The 15,090-nt window shown below is 38.9% G+C and overlaps 1 protein-coding gene across 1 annotated transcript in view; it reads right to left on the bottom strand.

The window, feature by feature from the left end:
• Positions 1–11,315: 11,315 nt before the first annotated feature.
• DPYD (dihydropyrimidine dehydrogenase) overlaps positions 11,316–15,090 on the bottom strand; it is a 542,721-nt gene continuing 538,946 nt past the window's right edge. Inside the window, exon 23 of the mRNA XM_038414838.2 lies at positions 11,316–12,911. The gene's annotated coding sequence lies outside the window, so the exon portion shown is untranslated. The remainder of the gene's footprint in view (positions 12,912–15,090) is intronic.

Here is a 15,090-nt window from a genome sequence, read left to right as displayed (position 1 = left end):
AAGGAAAGTGTGGGCCCCTTACTGAATGAGGGAGGCAAGCTAGTGACAGAGGATGTGGAAAAAGCTAATGTACTCAATGCTTTTTTTGCTTCTGTTTTCACTAACAAGGTCAGCTCCCAGACTGCTGTGCTGGGCAACACAAAATGGGGAAGAGATGGCCAGCCCTCTGTAGAGATAGAGGTGGTTAGGGACTATTTAGAAAAGCTGGACGTGCACAAGTCCATGGGGCCGGACGAATTGCATCCGAGAGTGCTGAAGGAATTGGCGACTGTGATTGCAGAGCCCTTGGCCATTATCTTTGAAAACTCGTGGCGAACGGGGGAAGTCCCGGATGACTGGAAAAAGGCTAATGCAGTGCCCATCTTTAAAAAAGGGAAGAAGGAGGATCCTGGAAACTACAGGCCAGTCAGCCTCACCTCAGTCCCTGGAAAAATCATGGAGCAGGTCCTCAAAGAATCAATCCTGAAGCACTTAGAGGAGAGGAAAGTGATCAGGAACAGTCAGCATGGATTCACCAAGGGAAGGTCATGCCTGACTAATCTAATCGCCTTTTATGATGAGATTACTGGTTCTGTGGATGAAGGGAAAGCAGTGGATGTATTGTTTCTTGACTTTAGCAAAGCTTTTGACACGGTCTCCCACAGCATTCTTGTCAGCAAGTTAAGGAAGTATGGGCTGGATGAATGTACTATAAGGTGGGTAGAAAGCTGGCTAGATTGTCGGGCTCAACGGGTAGTGATCAATGGCTCCATGTCTAGTTGGCAGCCGGTGTCAAGTGGAGTGCCCCAGGGGTCGGTCCTGGGGCCCGTTTTGTTCAATATCTTCATAAATGATCTGGAGGATGGTGTGGATTGCACTCTCAGCAAATTTGCGGATGATACTAAACTGGGAGGAGTGGTAGATACGCTGGAGGGGAGGGATAGGATACAGAAGGACCTAGACAAATTGGAGGATTGGGCCAAAAGAAATCTAATGAGGTTCAATAAGGATAAGTGCAGGGTCCTGCACTTAGGATGGAAGAATCCAATGCACCGCTACAGACTAGGGACCGAATGGCTCGGCAGCAGTTCTGCGGAAAAGGACCTAGGGGTGACAGTGGACGAGAAGCTGGATATGAGTCAGCAGTGTGCCCTTGTTGCCAAGAAGGCCAATGGCATTTTGGGATGTATAAGTAGGGGCATAGCGAGCAGATCGAGGGACGTGATCGTTCCCCTCTATTCGACACTGGTGAGGCCTCATCTGGAGTACTGTGTCCAGTTTTGGGCCCCACACACAGGAAGGATGTGGATAAATTGGAAAGAGTACAACGAAGGGCAACGAAAATGATTAGGGGTCTAGAGCACATGACTTATGAGGAGAGGCTGAGGGAGCTGGGATTGTTTAGTCTGCAGAAGAGAAGAATGAGGGGGGATTTGATAGCTGCTTTCAACTACCTGAAAGGGGGTTTCAAAGAGGATGGCTCTAGACTGTTCTCAATGGTAGCAGATGACAGAACGAGGAGTAATGGTCTCAAGTTGCAATGGGGGAGGTTTAGATTGGATATTAGGAAAACTTTTTCACTAAGAGGGTGGTGAAACACTGGAATGCGTTACCTAGGGAGGTGGTAGAATCTCCTTCCTTAGAGGTTTTTAAGGTCAGGCTTGACAAAGCCCTGGCTGGGATGATTTAACTGGGACTTGGTCCTGCTTTGAGCAGGGGGTTGGACTAGATGACCTTCTGGGGTCCCTTCCAACCCTGATATTCTATGATTCTATGATTCTATGATGCTCCACACATGAAGGCTCTTCTGCCAAGGGGGCAGGTGCTCATTCCCATCCTGTGGGTATAGGCCTCTAGAAAGTATTCAGCCCACATCAGAGTTCCCTGACCCCTTCCCCCACCCCTCCGTCACAGTTCTGCAGAAGGATAGCAATAACCAGTGACTTTCCATGGTGACTGCATTGACCCATTTTAAGGGTATGGGTACAGATGTGTCCTTTTTATACAGGGATCACAGGAGAAGGTCCCTTAGTGCTTCTGACACTGTTTCTCCTTCACAACCTGGCTTGAAGCCTAATAGGGAAAGATCTATGCTATTTGCTGTGGACAAATATACCTGGAGATGGCTCTTCACTAGTGGTTCAATTAACTTGCTTAGAAATAGGAGTTTGAAATGTGTAACTCTATATGGAATGTATAACAGATAAATACATGTAAGCCTGTTTATTTGCTTAAACTTTCTTTCAGAAATGTTCCACCACTGTTTAAATAAGGCCCTGAGTCCTTTCTTACTGAAATTCTATAATATTATATAATCACTTTATTTTTGTTTGTAGTCAAATCTGGCTAATTGAGTGCATATATAACAACAATAACAGTTTTCTTTCCCTCCTTTATGAATATGTCACCAATTTTATTTTGTTTAGTGATTAATTGCAATTTTAATTGTTCCTCTAGAAATGATTTTTTTTCCACATACAGTGATGTCCACTAGAAAGTTGGAATAGGAAATAATAATTGCTGCATCTCTGATACCACTGTATGCTAATGGCTGGTAAATTTTGAGTACTAAATAAGAAATGCTACAGTATCACTGATATTGTAATGTGGTAAGTGTTGGTAAATGCTGACATTTTAATGCCACCCACTTTCCTTGTAAGGCCTCAAATCCATATCATAGATAATCAGGATAAAGCCAGACATCTGAGCATAGAAACACATCTCTTCAAGTTTTGCAACTCAGCAGCACGTATGCTATCATAACCTGAAGGTTACATTTTTCATTCATTACAAAAAGACGGCTGTAGACCACAATGGAGTAAGGTATTCAAATATTTATGTAACATTGGTGATAAAATGTCAGTAGTAATATAAACATTTGGATTGCAGTGTACCACTCAAATCTTAAGGCTGACAGGAAACTAGTTAACAAGCTTTGGAATTCCTGACACATTAGGGATACATACTTTCTTTAGATAGCTAGTTAATAGCTATAAGCTAGGCAATAGCTTACATCATGCATTAAATTACTTGTGAGTGAAACAATTAGAAAATCCAAACAATTAGTGAGATATTGCATGTGGTAGCCTTACTGCAAACTGACAAAGCTTTTTCCAGAGCTCCTTGGATTTAGTGAAACGCTGCCCTCTTGTGCTGAAGAAGGAAGCAACGCCAAGAATATCATATCCTGGCAGAATGATGCAATTTGTCAGCTAATGCAATTTTGGGGCCTGATCCTGAGCAGTACCATCGACTTTGATGAGACTACTTTACCTTTAGTGTTCCTGTTTATTATTTTTAATGGGAAATATATGATTTACTTAGTTATTTTAAACATAACTATTTTTATGTTATATTTATATTTTATAAATTATAAATATATATAATAATATAAAATTATATATATATATTTTACATACAAGGATCAAACCCAAGACCTCAGTTGCTCAAGAGCTCAGGGGCTGGCTTTGCATTATGTGTATAAAGTGCCTATCACAAGGCATGCTCAGTCCATGACTGGGATATGTAGTTACTGTCTCAGTGCAAATAAATACATAAGTAATCATTAATAGCTGTAAAGACATTTGGAAGCAACATGCGAGAATGATTAGGAAAATCCTTTCTTTCTGCATATAGTTAAAAGTACATTAACATACAACAATGTCATCATTCTTACATATCCATTTTGTTAAATGAATTAGGTGTAGAAACTGTTGGTATCAAGCAAGAAATAAGTACAAAAGATTTGCAGCAAAAGGTGAAATGAAATCATACTTAATACTTACATACCTTATTACATATTCAACGTGCTGAATGCAGTATTTTACCTCCATTTTACAGACTGGCAAATGGAGGCATTGAAATGAAGAGAGACTGATTTTTAAACTACAATTTGAAATTACAAAAGATAGAACAGACTAGGTGTGTCACCCTGTATAGTGATTACAACTCTGTGAGAAAAAAGTAACATTTAGGTTTAGATCACATTTGGGGATTTATGAGTTCTTTATTAATCACTACAGAACAGATCCTCAGCTGGTGTTAATTGTCATAGTTCCCATGGATCTGCCCCTGAATTCACAAGCCTACCATTGCCTGACTAGAAAGTACAGTTTACTGTTTCAAAAGACCAGAAAATAGCATTTTGCAATATTAAAAGCAAATTAGACCTGTATTACTAAGTGGCTGGAAGGATGCCTTCACTATATATTGAACAACACAAGGCAGTGAGAGCATTCGGCACAGGTGCTTTTCCCATACATGAGGAGTGTTTGTTTTGAGGTTCTTGTACCACTGGTTGAAATGCGATCCTTCACCCTGCCAGCTTCATTATTATGAATGTTCTCCTGCTGAGTCTTTGGGCATGTCTTACACAATGCAGTCCCTGGGAGGAATGAGTTAAAAGGTAATTCAAGTAGAGACCCCAGCATAAGTGAACAATATAGATTCCACCAGCACTTGTAGATTATATAGTTTGTTAATTTCTGTTTCAGTGAATGTATAAACTGTCCTATGGCAGCCAATACCCCAGTGTGCTGTTACTTATAAGATTTGCCATTTTAATGAAAGGACCTATACCTATAACATCTGCTTTGTTTCCAGTAAAACTTTAGTTTCATATTACTAACTTTAGTGCTAGATTAGCAAAAACAAATTCTAATGCCATTATAATGGCCATGGCCAGGACATTGGCAATAAAGATAAATTTCAGAGAGTTCTTCCTATGTATCTTGCACTGAAAGATGTTTTGGAAGGACAACAACACAATGGCTCAGTTCCTGCACTGCACCGGGTATCTGCTACCTGCAAAGCAGCCCGAAATCAGCATATCCAGTTTTAGAAGGCTCCTCCCCTCTGTTCTGGGAGGGATCTGCTGGTGGCCTAGAGCTAGCAGGTTCATGTGCCACCACTTCCCTCTCTGTTGTGTTGTGTATTTGGGGAGGAGTTGGATGTGATTAGAGGGGGTCTCTTATGTCTGGCTGATCCTTAGGTCCCATAGCAGTCCCTTGAGCCCATTCAGAGCTAGAACAGTCTTTAAGTTGCTCAGACTTACACTGAAGGTATTGCAAAGGAGAGAATGAAGTCATTTTTGCATCTCCCTTCTGAGGTGCATTGTGTGCACGCCCATCAGAACTAAGGATCAACCCCACCCCCCAGAGTGTACCAGTATAAATGTAAATGTGCAATGAACCCCCACATGGTATACTGCTGTAGTGGTAGTGCCTTCCTCCTGACAAGTGGACTTTTTGAAATTAAAATTTCCTTGCAATGGGACATTTGCTCTCATTCGCCACCACAAACTGTGGGCACAACTGGGAGCACATTATTACTAATATAGTGTGTATCACTGCACCTGCTTTTAAAACTATGGCTTAGCAACATTTTGGGTAACATACATTGATGAGGGACCCATTAGCATTTACAATAGAACACATCTTGTCAATCTTAGCGCACAGGGCTGATCAGAAACAAGTGCTTTTCATTATTATATGAGGTTAAATGACTATTTTCCTGCTTTCAGAGGTTGCTGGTTCTGAAATTTGTTTCCCTACTCAGGGGACACTTAACAGAAGCCAGCCAATGAAACCAAGGTAAATTTAATTATAAAATATACAGCTTTTTTTAAAATCTCCACAACCTTTTGAAGCACTGAGAAAATATTTGGGGATAGGGAGAGAAAGGATACAAACTCACCAAACGTATTGAAGCCTGAATGTGGATTATCCAGGAGTGTAGAAATGAATAAATGTGTTTTATTCTATTATATTAATGAAATGGTTAATTCTGTTGCCATAGCAACAAAGAACAGCCATGATAAAAAGCTAAAGGTCTATACATAATGCCTGATACAAGGTCTCTCTAATTCTAAAGCTGATTTTCTTAGCTACAATAGAAGTGATATGTGTTTTCAATATCATCTTAAGCTTGCACTTCAAATCCTCTAGCTAATCCAATAAATAGACCAGTAGTATAAAATGGCATATATGTTTGTATATAGTAAACCTTATGAAAGAGGTTTACCTGTGCACAATCTTAAGGAAGGATCTGGAGAGTAGAAAGAGGGGCTCTTTAAAAAGGGGGAAAATAAAAGAAAGGAAAAAAGAGACTGTTTTGAATATGAAGGCAAATCAGGAAATATGCTACACTAGGAATGGGCTGCAATTATTAAACTCACTATTACATATCAAATCACTGGAAAGATAGCGGAGATATTTATTAAGAAATAATTGAACTTAAAATCTTATAAGGTGGCTCACATTTACAAAGGTAAGACTTTATTTTCTTTTCATTTATATTTTGCAAACACAAGGTCGTAGACACAATTATTAAGAAAACTCCCAAATGCTAAAAAAAATGGGAGTACCATATTTTATGATAAAAACTGTTGTCAGGAAATCATTTTTGTTTTCATTTGTCTCCAGACAAAAAAAAGAAAACCCTCTGTTTCTTCAGCAGTGTTTATGTGTGGTGGTGGAGGGGAGTTGCTACTAATTCTTGCTTGAGATTCAGCGATACATTAAGGGAAAATAGTGATTTCTACTTCTCTCTTCATTTCTTTGGACTGCCTAGATTGGATCCTGTGGGTGCTTAGGAAGGAAGTAAATGGGATTTGAGGGTACTCAGCACCTTGCAGCACTGAGCCCTCTGCTCTTGATGCAACTGTAGATCAAAATGGAAGACCAGTTATATTCTTGGCACTTACCACTTCTTTAGCTATAATAAGATTTGTCAAACTTGGAATCAGCCTAAATTTTCATAAAACAAAAGAGAATATTACTCTCCTTTGAAAGAAACTGCAGCTGTTGACTCCAACCACAGAAATCAGACATATAAAATTCTGTACCTAGCACCCTCATAATCAAAGTGGATGATTTTATCTTCAGGCCATCTAATTTGCATGATAATGTCAGCTCATTTCCTGTGAAACATTAACTTTCAGCGATTGGATATCATTTTCTTCAGTTACCGGGCCTAAACCTCTCTCCAATAAGTGCAAGTAAAAGCTGTGATTACAAGTAGTGTCAAGAAGAGAAGGGTGAGGAAAATGTTCTTTAGGTGATGATGAGTTCTAGTTGTTCATGTGTAAATTTGTTGAGGGCCATCCAAAAGAGAAATTTGTCATTGCCTGCTTATTTCTAGAGTGAAATGTAACAATAGATCTCTCGGTTTTAAGGAGGAACTCTGAGGACTAGTTTTAACAATATCAACTTTAATGTCCCTGAAAACAAAAATGCTTTGTTTAAACATATTACAAAACAATGGCTGCTGTTGTCTGTAATAAACATGCATTTGAAAAACATGAAATTACATTGCTTATGGCCCCAATCCCAGGCTATGCCTGAGAATTACATGGTACCTCCCAAGCAGGGTGTGGCACACTGGTGGATTTAAACCACTATTTGCTCCTTTCATACTGGTGTTGCTGTGTGCCCCGGCACAAGTAAAGCAGCCGCAGGGGAGTTCTAACATATCTCAGCTTCCTGTGGCCCCAACGGACCATTATAGCAGCCACAATGCACAGGAACCCCGCTCAAGATCCTTCGCCTCCAGCCATGGGGGGCTGAGCCAGAAGAAGCTGTTATGCTGAATCTCCCCAAGTTTGTGAATCTACCCTATGTTGGAGTTCCCTGTGCTGTGCTGATTAGAGCTGTTTCTTCAGTTCTGCAGGGACACACACAACCCCATTGAAGCCAAAGGTTTGTTAGTGGTTTTGAGAAATCCATTTTACAGAAATGAGGTTTTCCAACTGCCATGCTGTAATAGGAAGGGGATCTCCTCTTCACATCCAGGGGGTAAGTTTAAATTGTTTGATTCCTATTTACCTGGTAGGGTACATAGAATCATTTTGCAAATAATTAGTAACTTTACAATGAAAAGAAGACTGTATTTTGACACAATACCTTTATTTTGCTTAACTAGAATCCTCTGCATTCATAATTTTTATTTTGCTTAGGGACCATATCCTCAAGGAAGTAATCTGCTTTCATTTGCTGAGGAAAAACTGCAAGTTCATTGCACTGCAAAAGCTGTAAATTATACTCCAATGTCACCAAAAAAAAAAAATTCCCAGCAGAATTAGGACTCCAAATGTTGTTTCTATGATCAAGCAAAGGTAGCCTGGAAATTTGAGAGGACTTGCATACAAACCAGAGGATAGATTTATTAATAACTTTTCTCAGAGGACTAAATGTACAATACACAAATTCTTCAGAAAAAAGAGAAAATGGTAATTATATAAAAGACCCAGAAGCAACTCTAAAGTTGCCAATCCAGCTGCCTAGAGAGTGTGCCAGGTTGCCAGATGTTGCCAATGAAAACATATCTTCCACAGTTCATCAAAGAAACAGAGCAGCATGGTGAAGTAAAACTGCTTCCAAGAAATAAATTTTTATCTAAAAGGACTATTTTATATGTGGAAAAATATAAAATATTAACAAAATATCCAGCCCCCATGTTACAGTTCATAAAAATGAAGCAGAAAGATTTAACATTTAGAATAGTTTGTCATTCTAATTAGCTATGTTTGTCACTATATTTATATATCCTGCTACACACTGTAGGTGTAATCTTGGACTGCATTAGGCCAGATCTTTTTTGCTGCAACCACAGGGAAGTACGGATGGGAAAAGTGGTGTGTGGCTGGATTGACCATGAATCTGGAAAGCCCTAGCTGTTACAGAAACGCATAGACAGGCACCACAAGTAAGACAGGCACCTTTAGGCTGCTCTGGCACCAGCTTCCCAGGATTAGGAGAGCGCAGACATGATTTAGTTCTAGCAGATCCTTGGATCATCTGAGAACTGGTGACAAGCCTACTACCTGGTTACAACGTGTAACCCCTAGTCTCTGGAATAAATGATGTAGTGCAGCAATAGTTCCAAAAAAATCATGCTGTTTGTTCCTCTTCCACATAGCTTTATGGCGGAAAGGGAACATAAACAAGACTTCATCTGATAAGTCTTTAATGTACATGTATACTGCGATGCACTGTGTAGTTGTAATCTCATCAATATAGTCCAAACATGATTTCCATGCACAAAAGTCTGTTTTTAATTTTGTTGACAGCTCAAACTATTTAATTTACAAACATGAACACTTTTTTCTCTAAATGCCATTTAATTCTTCAGAAATATGTTTTGTCAAGCCTATACCTTGAAAATATTGTACTTGCTCATCTTAGTGAGTCCAAAAACAAACTGCTCATATAGTTTGCTAGCAGGGCAAAGCTTTTTCCAGTGAACCTGCATGAGTGCATTGGGATTCACAAAGGCAGATTTGGCAGCTAGTCTACGGAGTTCTTGGACTGCCATGCATACATTTAACTTGAAGCTCTCTCTCTATTCAGGAATATGATGTGACTAAGAATGCATTAGTAGAGCAGACTGGGATGAGCTATGGTATTTCTAGTATAATTTACTTTGTCAGGTATGGGGGCTACACTATTTTATAAGGATTGCTTGTCTTGGTGTTAGTCAAGAATCTGACCCATCCATATTTCCTTAAACATGCAAATAAATCATTGAACTATAGGAGCTCACTTTGTATCCTAACACTGTTGAAAATTCACATGCCTGACTACAGTATTTGCAATGTAAGTCAGATTCTTTGTTTTGTTTCTCTGACTCATTAAACAAGGACAAAGGCCTGTTAGGTGAAGGACTTTGGCATGACTTTGTTAAACAGGTTGCCAAATTTCACCTCATCCTGATGACTCAAAGGACAGTCAGCAAGAAATGTAGGAGGTCCTTGTGGAGCCCTGTCTATGGATTCCTACAATGTGATTTACCATTGTTTGTCAAAGTTAGAAAGCATTAGTTAATAAATGCATTTGGAAACAAAAATATTACCTCAGATTGTGGATATAACAAGAGGAAAAAAACCCTCTGAACTGCATGACTGTTCTTACCCTCCCCAGTAAATGAATTGTAGTTTTGACTATGTTAGATACATCATGAAGAAATGATGCATGGGTTTTACCCCTCCAAAGTTGACTTGATAGCTGCTCAGGCACACAGGTGCATCAATTGGCCTACACTGCCTAATGACGTATTGTAGCAAAAGCCTGGATTTCGGCTGCTACATATGTGATGATGTTTTTGCTAGTATGCCATCTATTGCTGTATATGTTTATGATACTTTTGGCAGGTCTCTTATGGTGCTATATATTGATGACAAGCCATTTTACCAAGTGGGACAGTCTCCAGTAGAGTAGTGAAGTCAGGTAAGGCAAAGAAATGGATGTATAGCATGTAGCACGGTAGAGTGAGCAAATGTAGCACCCCAGAACAGAATTACATAACATGACAAAGATGGCTGTGTGCTTTCTGACATCCCATAGAAAAGTTAAAGGGCACCAATATGGCTTGGAATAACATGTTCACCATTTCATACATCTACTAACCATGGTCATAAGATGATAGCTGCAGAGGTTCTGAATACAGGCAGTCCTCGGACTTATGACACAGTTGGTTCCTGAACATTGCATTGTAAGTTGAAACGTTGTAACACAGAACCGCAATACACTCCATTGCAGGACCGAGTGTCGTAAAGTCGAAACCAATTGTCATAAGTTGAATCGGGGGGGGCAATTCAAAAATGTTGTAAGTGCCGTTCGTCGTTAAGTTGAACACCGTAAAGTCGAGGACTTCCTGTACCATTTTTATGCAACCCTCACTCAAGCATACACTGCTTCTCAACCAGCTTCTTGATTGAAGGAGATTCAGAGGCTGTATGTTTAGAATCTCAAGACTTAGCTCCTCCTATAATGTTCCCAACCGATGGAGTTTGTTCTCATGGTGAAAGCCCTTCAGCTGAGATACGGATAAGATATTATTATGGGATATAGAGGCCCAAGGCCTCCAACAAAATGCCATGGAAATATTTGCTAAGCAACACAAACATTTGTTACCACTTCAGTGTGCAAACAGTGAAAAGAGAGAGCAAGAGAAAGCTTTTAGTTGAGTCTCTGAAGTCCATAACTGCCAAAGGGTCACATCAAGTAAGAGTGAGCTGTCAGACTATGCCTGAGTAGAGGAGATACTTTCTGCAGGGTAAATGACCCATTAAAAAAAGCTAGACAGGCAAAATGTGTGTGTGTGGAGGAGGAGGAGTCAGAGCGTGGAAAAGAAGGATGAAGATAAAAGAGGACCGAGATTTTTGAGAGGGGTGAGGAGCACGTAACATGGCACCCTAAACAATTAATAAGTGTGCATAGTAACTTCACTTATTAATTATCTTGGAGTGAATTTTAGGATCATGAAAGACCATCTGACAGCAAACTTAAAATGCCACACACAAGAAAACCTGTTCAGTAAATGAATATATGCAAAAAAACCCAAGTTGATTAATGCTGTTTATTTATAATTAGGAATACATATGTAAACAGAAGAACAGAAAATTCTGAAATGGGTATAATCAAAGGTTATGAATTTTCCTGTTCACATAATTAACTGAACAGATACATTATTATTATGAACGTATGGCTTTATTGCAGACATGGGTAAAGAAAATAGCAATACATTTGTATGAGACAGCTCCTAGTGAGAATGAAAAATAGGCTAAGGCTCTTTAGCAATACTGGCAAATCTATATTTTGTTTGGGCTGTAAGATTACTGTAGCCAAACATAACCACTAAGGATGAATAATGGCGGGGGGAATAACCCAGTACATGTACCATAGAAGCTACATCTTCAGTATGAGCTAGAGGTGTGATTCCCAGCTTGCATACACGTACTCGTGCTAGCATGAGTATAAATAGCAGTGTAGCTGCCGTAGCACAGACAGCGGAGGCACAGCTCGTGCTAGGTCGATGGGAACTAGCACGAATATGTTTACTTGAGCTGGAAATCACACCCCTAACTCATAGTGTAGATGTAGCCATAGAGAGACACAGAGAGGTAACATATTCCATTCTCAAGTAATTAAATCTTTGAACAATAGCTGCTGAAGCATTAATTGGCATAATTAAAAAGTTATTTATTTAGAATATGTCTATGCAGAAAACAGGTTGCTAATAATCAAAACCTGAGGTAACACCTGGATTTTGTAATAACACAGTTTAAACAATTTTAAGAAGTGTGCTGTGATTGTTTAATAGAGGAAATCTAAATCTAGACACCAATTCAAGTAAAAAATGTGAAGAGTTCAATATAGGTCAATAATTAGCAAATTTATTTTTAGAAGAGTCTAATGTAAAGTTGAATTGAGGAAGCATTAAGAAAATACTATACTGTACACTGTAGCAGTTGAAAGTGATCAGTCCAGATTGAAATGCTATTTTAAAGCGCCTTTCACTTCTTTTCATAGACAAATAGCACCCTGCATTGCTTTGTTTGCATAGTATGTAGCTAATTACAATTTCAAAGAAACTTCTTAAAAATTAAATGTAATGTTTAATTACAAAATGTCTCCTTGGAAACAGTTTCCTTGTATGTTGAATTGCAGTTAGTTAAAAAATGCTCAATTATGTTTAAAACTAGAAACTCTATAAAGGTTAAACATCAGATACAGAAATTTGCAAAAGAAAAAGTTGTGCTTTACATAACGAACAACTGACAGTTAATAACTGACTAACTGCTGCTGCTCTGAAACCTAAGAAAATAGTTTGCCTTAAAATAATCACTGGAGAAAATAGCCATCATTATAAGGACTATCAACATTATGTGTTTTAATACAGTTAAAATTTCAAGTACTAATTGGAAAGCAAATTTACTGCATCAAGGAAATGTAAAGTTCACATTAACTCCTGGACTGATCACCTCAACACACTGGGTTCACAGCTAAGGGCAGGCCTCTCTTTGGTTCATAAGGTGTTGTCCTGGAAACCATTCTGATGCAGTCAATAATAGGGCAGACACTGAGACACAGATTGCAGCCTGTACAACTGTCAGTAACAGTGGGCAGGTGGGTTTCTGGATCAAACTGTATAGCCTGCAAAGAGAAATAAATAGTACTGATGTCACTTATCGAAAAGGTCAAAAATAGCCCCATTTTAGTATCTGCATTTTATGTACTACAGTACTCTGTACTTCAAGACGTGTGTGTGTGTGATACTGCACTGCAGCTATAGCAACAGTTTAAATTCTAGGGAAAAAACACTTTAAAATTAGAAATATAGGGCCAATTTACTCTCTTCTGAAAGCTCTGCATCATAAGTTGAGTTACACAAAGGATGAATATGGCCCACAAAATTTAAATTTCCATTAAGATATTTTTCCTTCATGGGAGGAAAATGTTTCATAACACAGCAATTCACCAGGTTTATTGGTACAGTAGAGATATCCAGACCAGTCCTGTATGGATTCTACGCGAGACTGCAAATACCATCATGGGTGGTTTTTTTTTTTTTTTTTACTTTTATTCTCTGCAAGATGCAACAATCTAATTTAATAAAATCTAGCGAGGAATGGCACATACTTTGCCACTTGTGATTCATTTTATTTGCAAGCCTTAGAAAGTTAAAAGGGATATCTAGGGTGGGAGAAGACAGGGCTGCTTAATTTCTGACATTTCCAAGGACTGAGCCCTCATTAATGATTAGTGTGAAAATTATTTTTAATACGAAGTCATAATTGTAGTTTCAATAAGGCACCTATAAAAGACCAGGTTAAAAAACAAAATCATACTAACTTCAAACTCTTCATTGATTAAGGAACAAACTGAGTAAAAAAGAAACAAACAAAATGTTGGCTATGTAAATTAGAGGAGGAAACTTTGTACAGGCAGAGAGCTAAAGTGGAAAATTCAGGGAATTCCATGTTAAAAGTTTCCCCTACAACTTTCATTCTTCCCTTGCAATGTATTAATAGTAAGATCTTCTGATGTATGATGATGATTGGGGCTCTGAATGAGGCCTTTTCCTACTCTACTGTACCAGCATTAATCAAAGGAGACTCATGGGGCATAAGACTTACACAGGCATGCATCTTCATGCCCTGGGAGTAGGTACAGTGATGTCAATGAAATTACTGACACTGTGTAAAGTGAAATGTACACAGGTATTTCCAATATTGGGAACTTGGTGAGATTCTCTTCAATTACTTGCAGGCAGGCTTTGGAGGAAAGGGAGTATTCGTTTCCTTCTGAAATCACAGGCAGTGTTTTTAGGAGAGGTTCTACAGTTTGCTCCAGAAGCAGCACTGACTGCTTTAAATATGGCCTTCTCTGGGCCTTCCCAAGCTCTGACACTCAAGAACACAAGAGATCTGAGGTTTCCCAATTTGTATTTTGTTGTTCCACTAGTAAAGAGGCCCATGAATATAGTAGCAGTAGGCTGACATCTCACTCTCAAAGGGTTAACTGAACCAGTCTGAACCTCCAAGTTCTGGTCTGGTTTGAGAGACAAATAAAGGTTTTGTATGTTAGAAGGACTGGTTCATCTATCTCTAATGACAATGCATTTCTTGAAGGGGATAGTACATGGCGATGTGGCAATGATTAACTCAGAAGTTCTGATTCATTTGTGCTCAACTTCACATTAATTACACATTTTTGCTGTAGTCATACAAAGTGAAGTCTCTGCAGAAACTAAAGGATGGGTATGTCCAGTAAGCTGAATATGTCGGAAACACAAAATCTGCATTCAGCAGAAGACAAATTGTTTTTTTTTTATGTTTGATCCCTTTGCAAGTAAGAGATGAAAAAAAATGTTCTTTGCATCATGAAAAGCTTTAGGGGTCTGTCTGGTTTGTTTGGGATTTTTTTGGTTACTGCTGATTTTTTTAAAGTTATATCAAAGCAAGTTTCATTAAATGTGAAATCAATTCTTACCTCCCTAAGGGCTACATCCTCCCCTATGGTGGGAAATCTTATGGAAGGGAAACACTACTGCAAAACTTCCATGCACTTCAGAGAGAAAAGGCAGTTTCTTGTGGATGCTAAAGGCAGTGCTGCTTTCTCCTTTTCATGGGCATAATAATTAGAAGCGAAGAGGCAGCAACAGCCACCTCTTTAACCACAAAGAGAGTAAGGAGACAAAAGTAGATATAGGACCATATCTCCTGCCGATGTAAATCAGTGTAGCTTCACTAAAGTGAAGATTCATATCAGCTGAGGATCTGAGCCATGGTCTCTATCTTAAATCAGTGTCTTCTCCTATGCATGGCTCACT

This window comes from Dermochelys coriacea, chromosome 8 (genome assembly GCF_009764565.3).
Source record: "Dermochelys coriacea isolate rDerCor1 chromosome 8, rDerCor1.pri.v4, whole genome shotgun sequence".
Lineage (NCBI taxonomy): Eukaryota > Metazoa > Chordata > Testudines > Dermochelyidae > Dermochelys > Dermochelys coriacea.
Note: the sequence above shows the minus strand (reverse complement) of the source record. Positions and strands in the feature narration are given on the sequence as shown.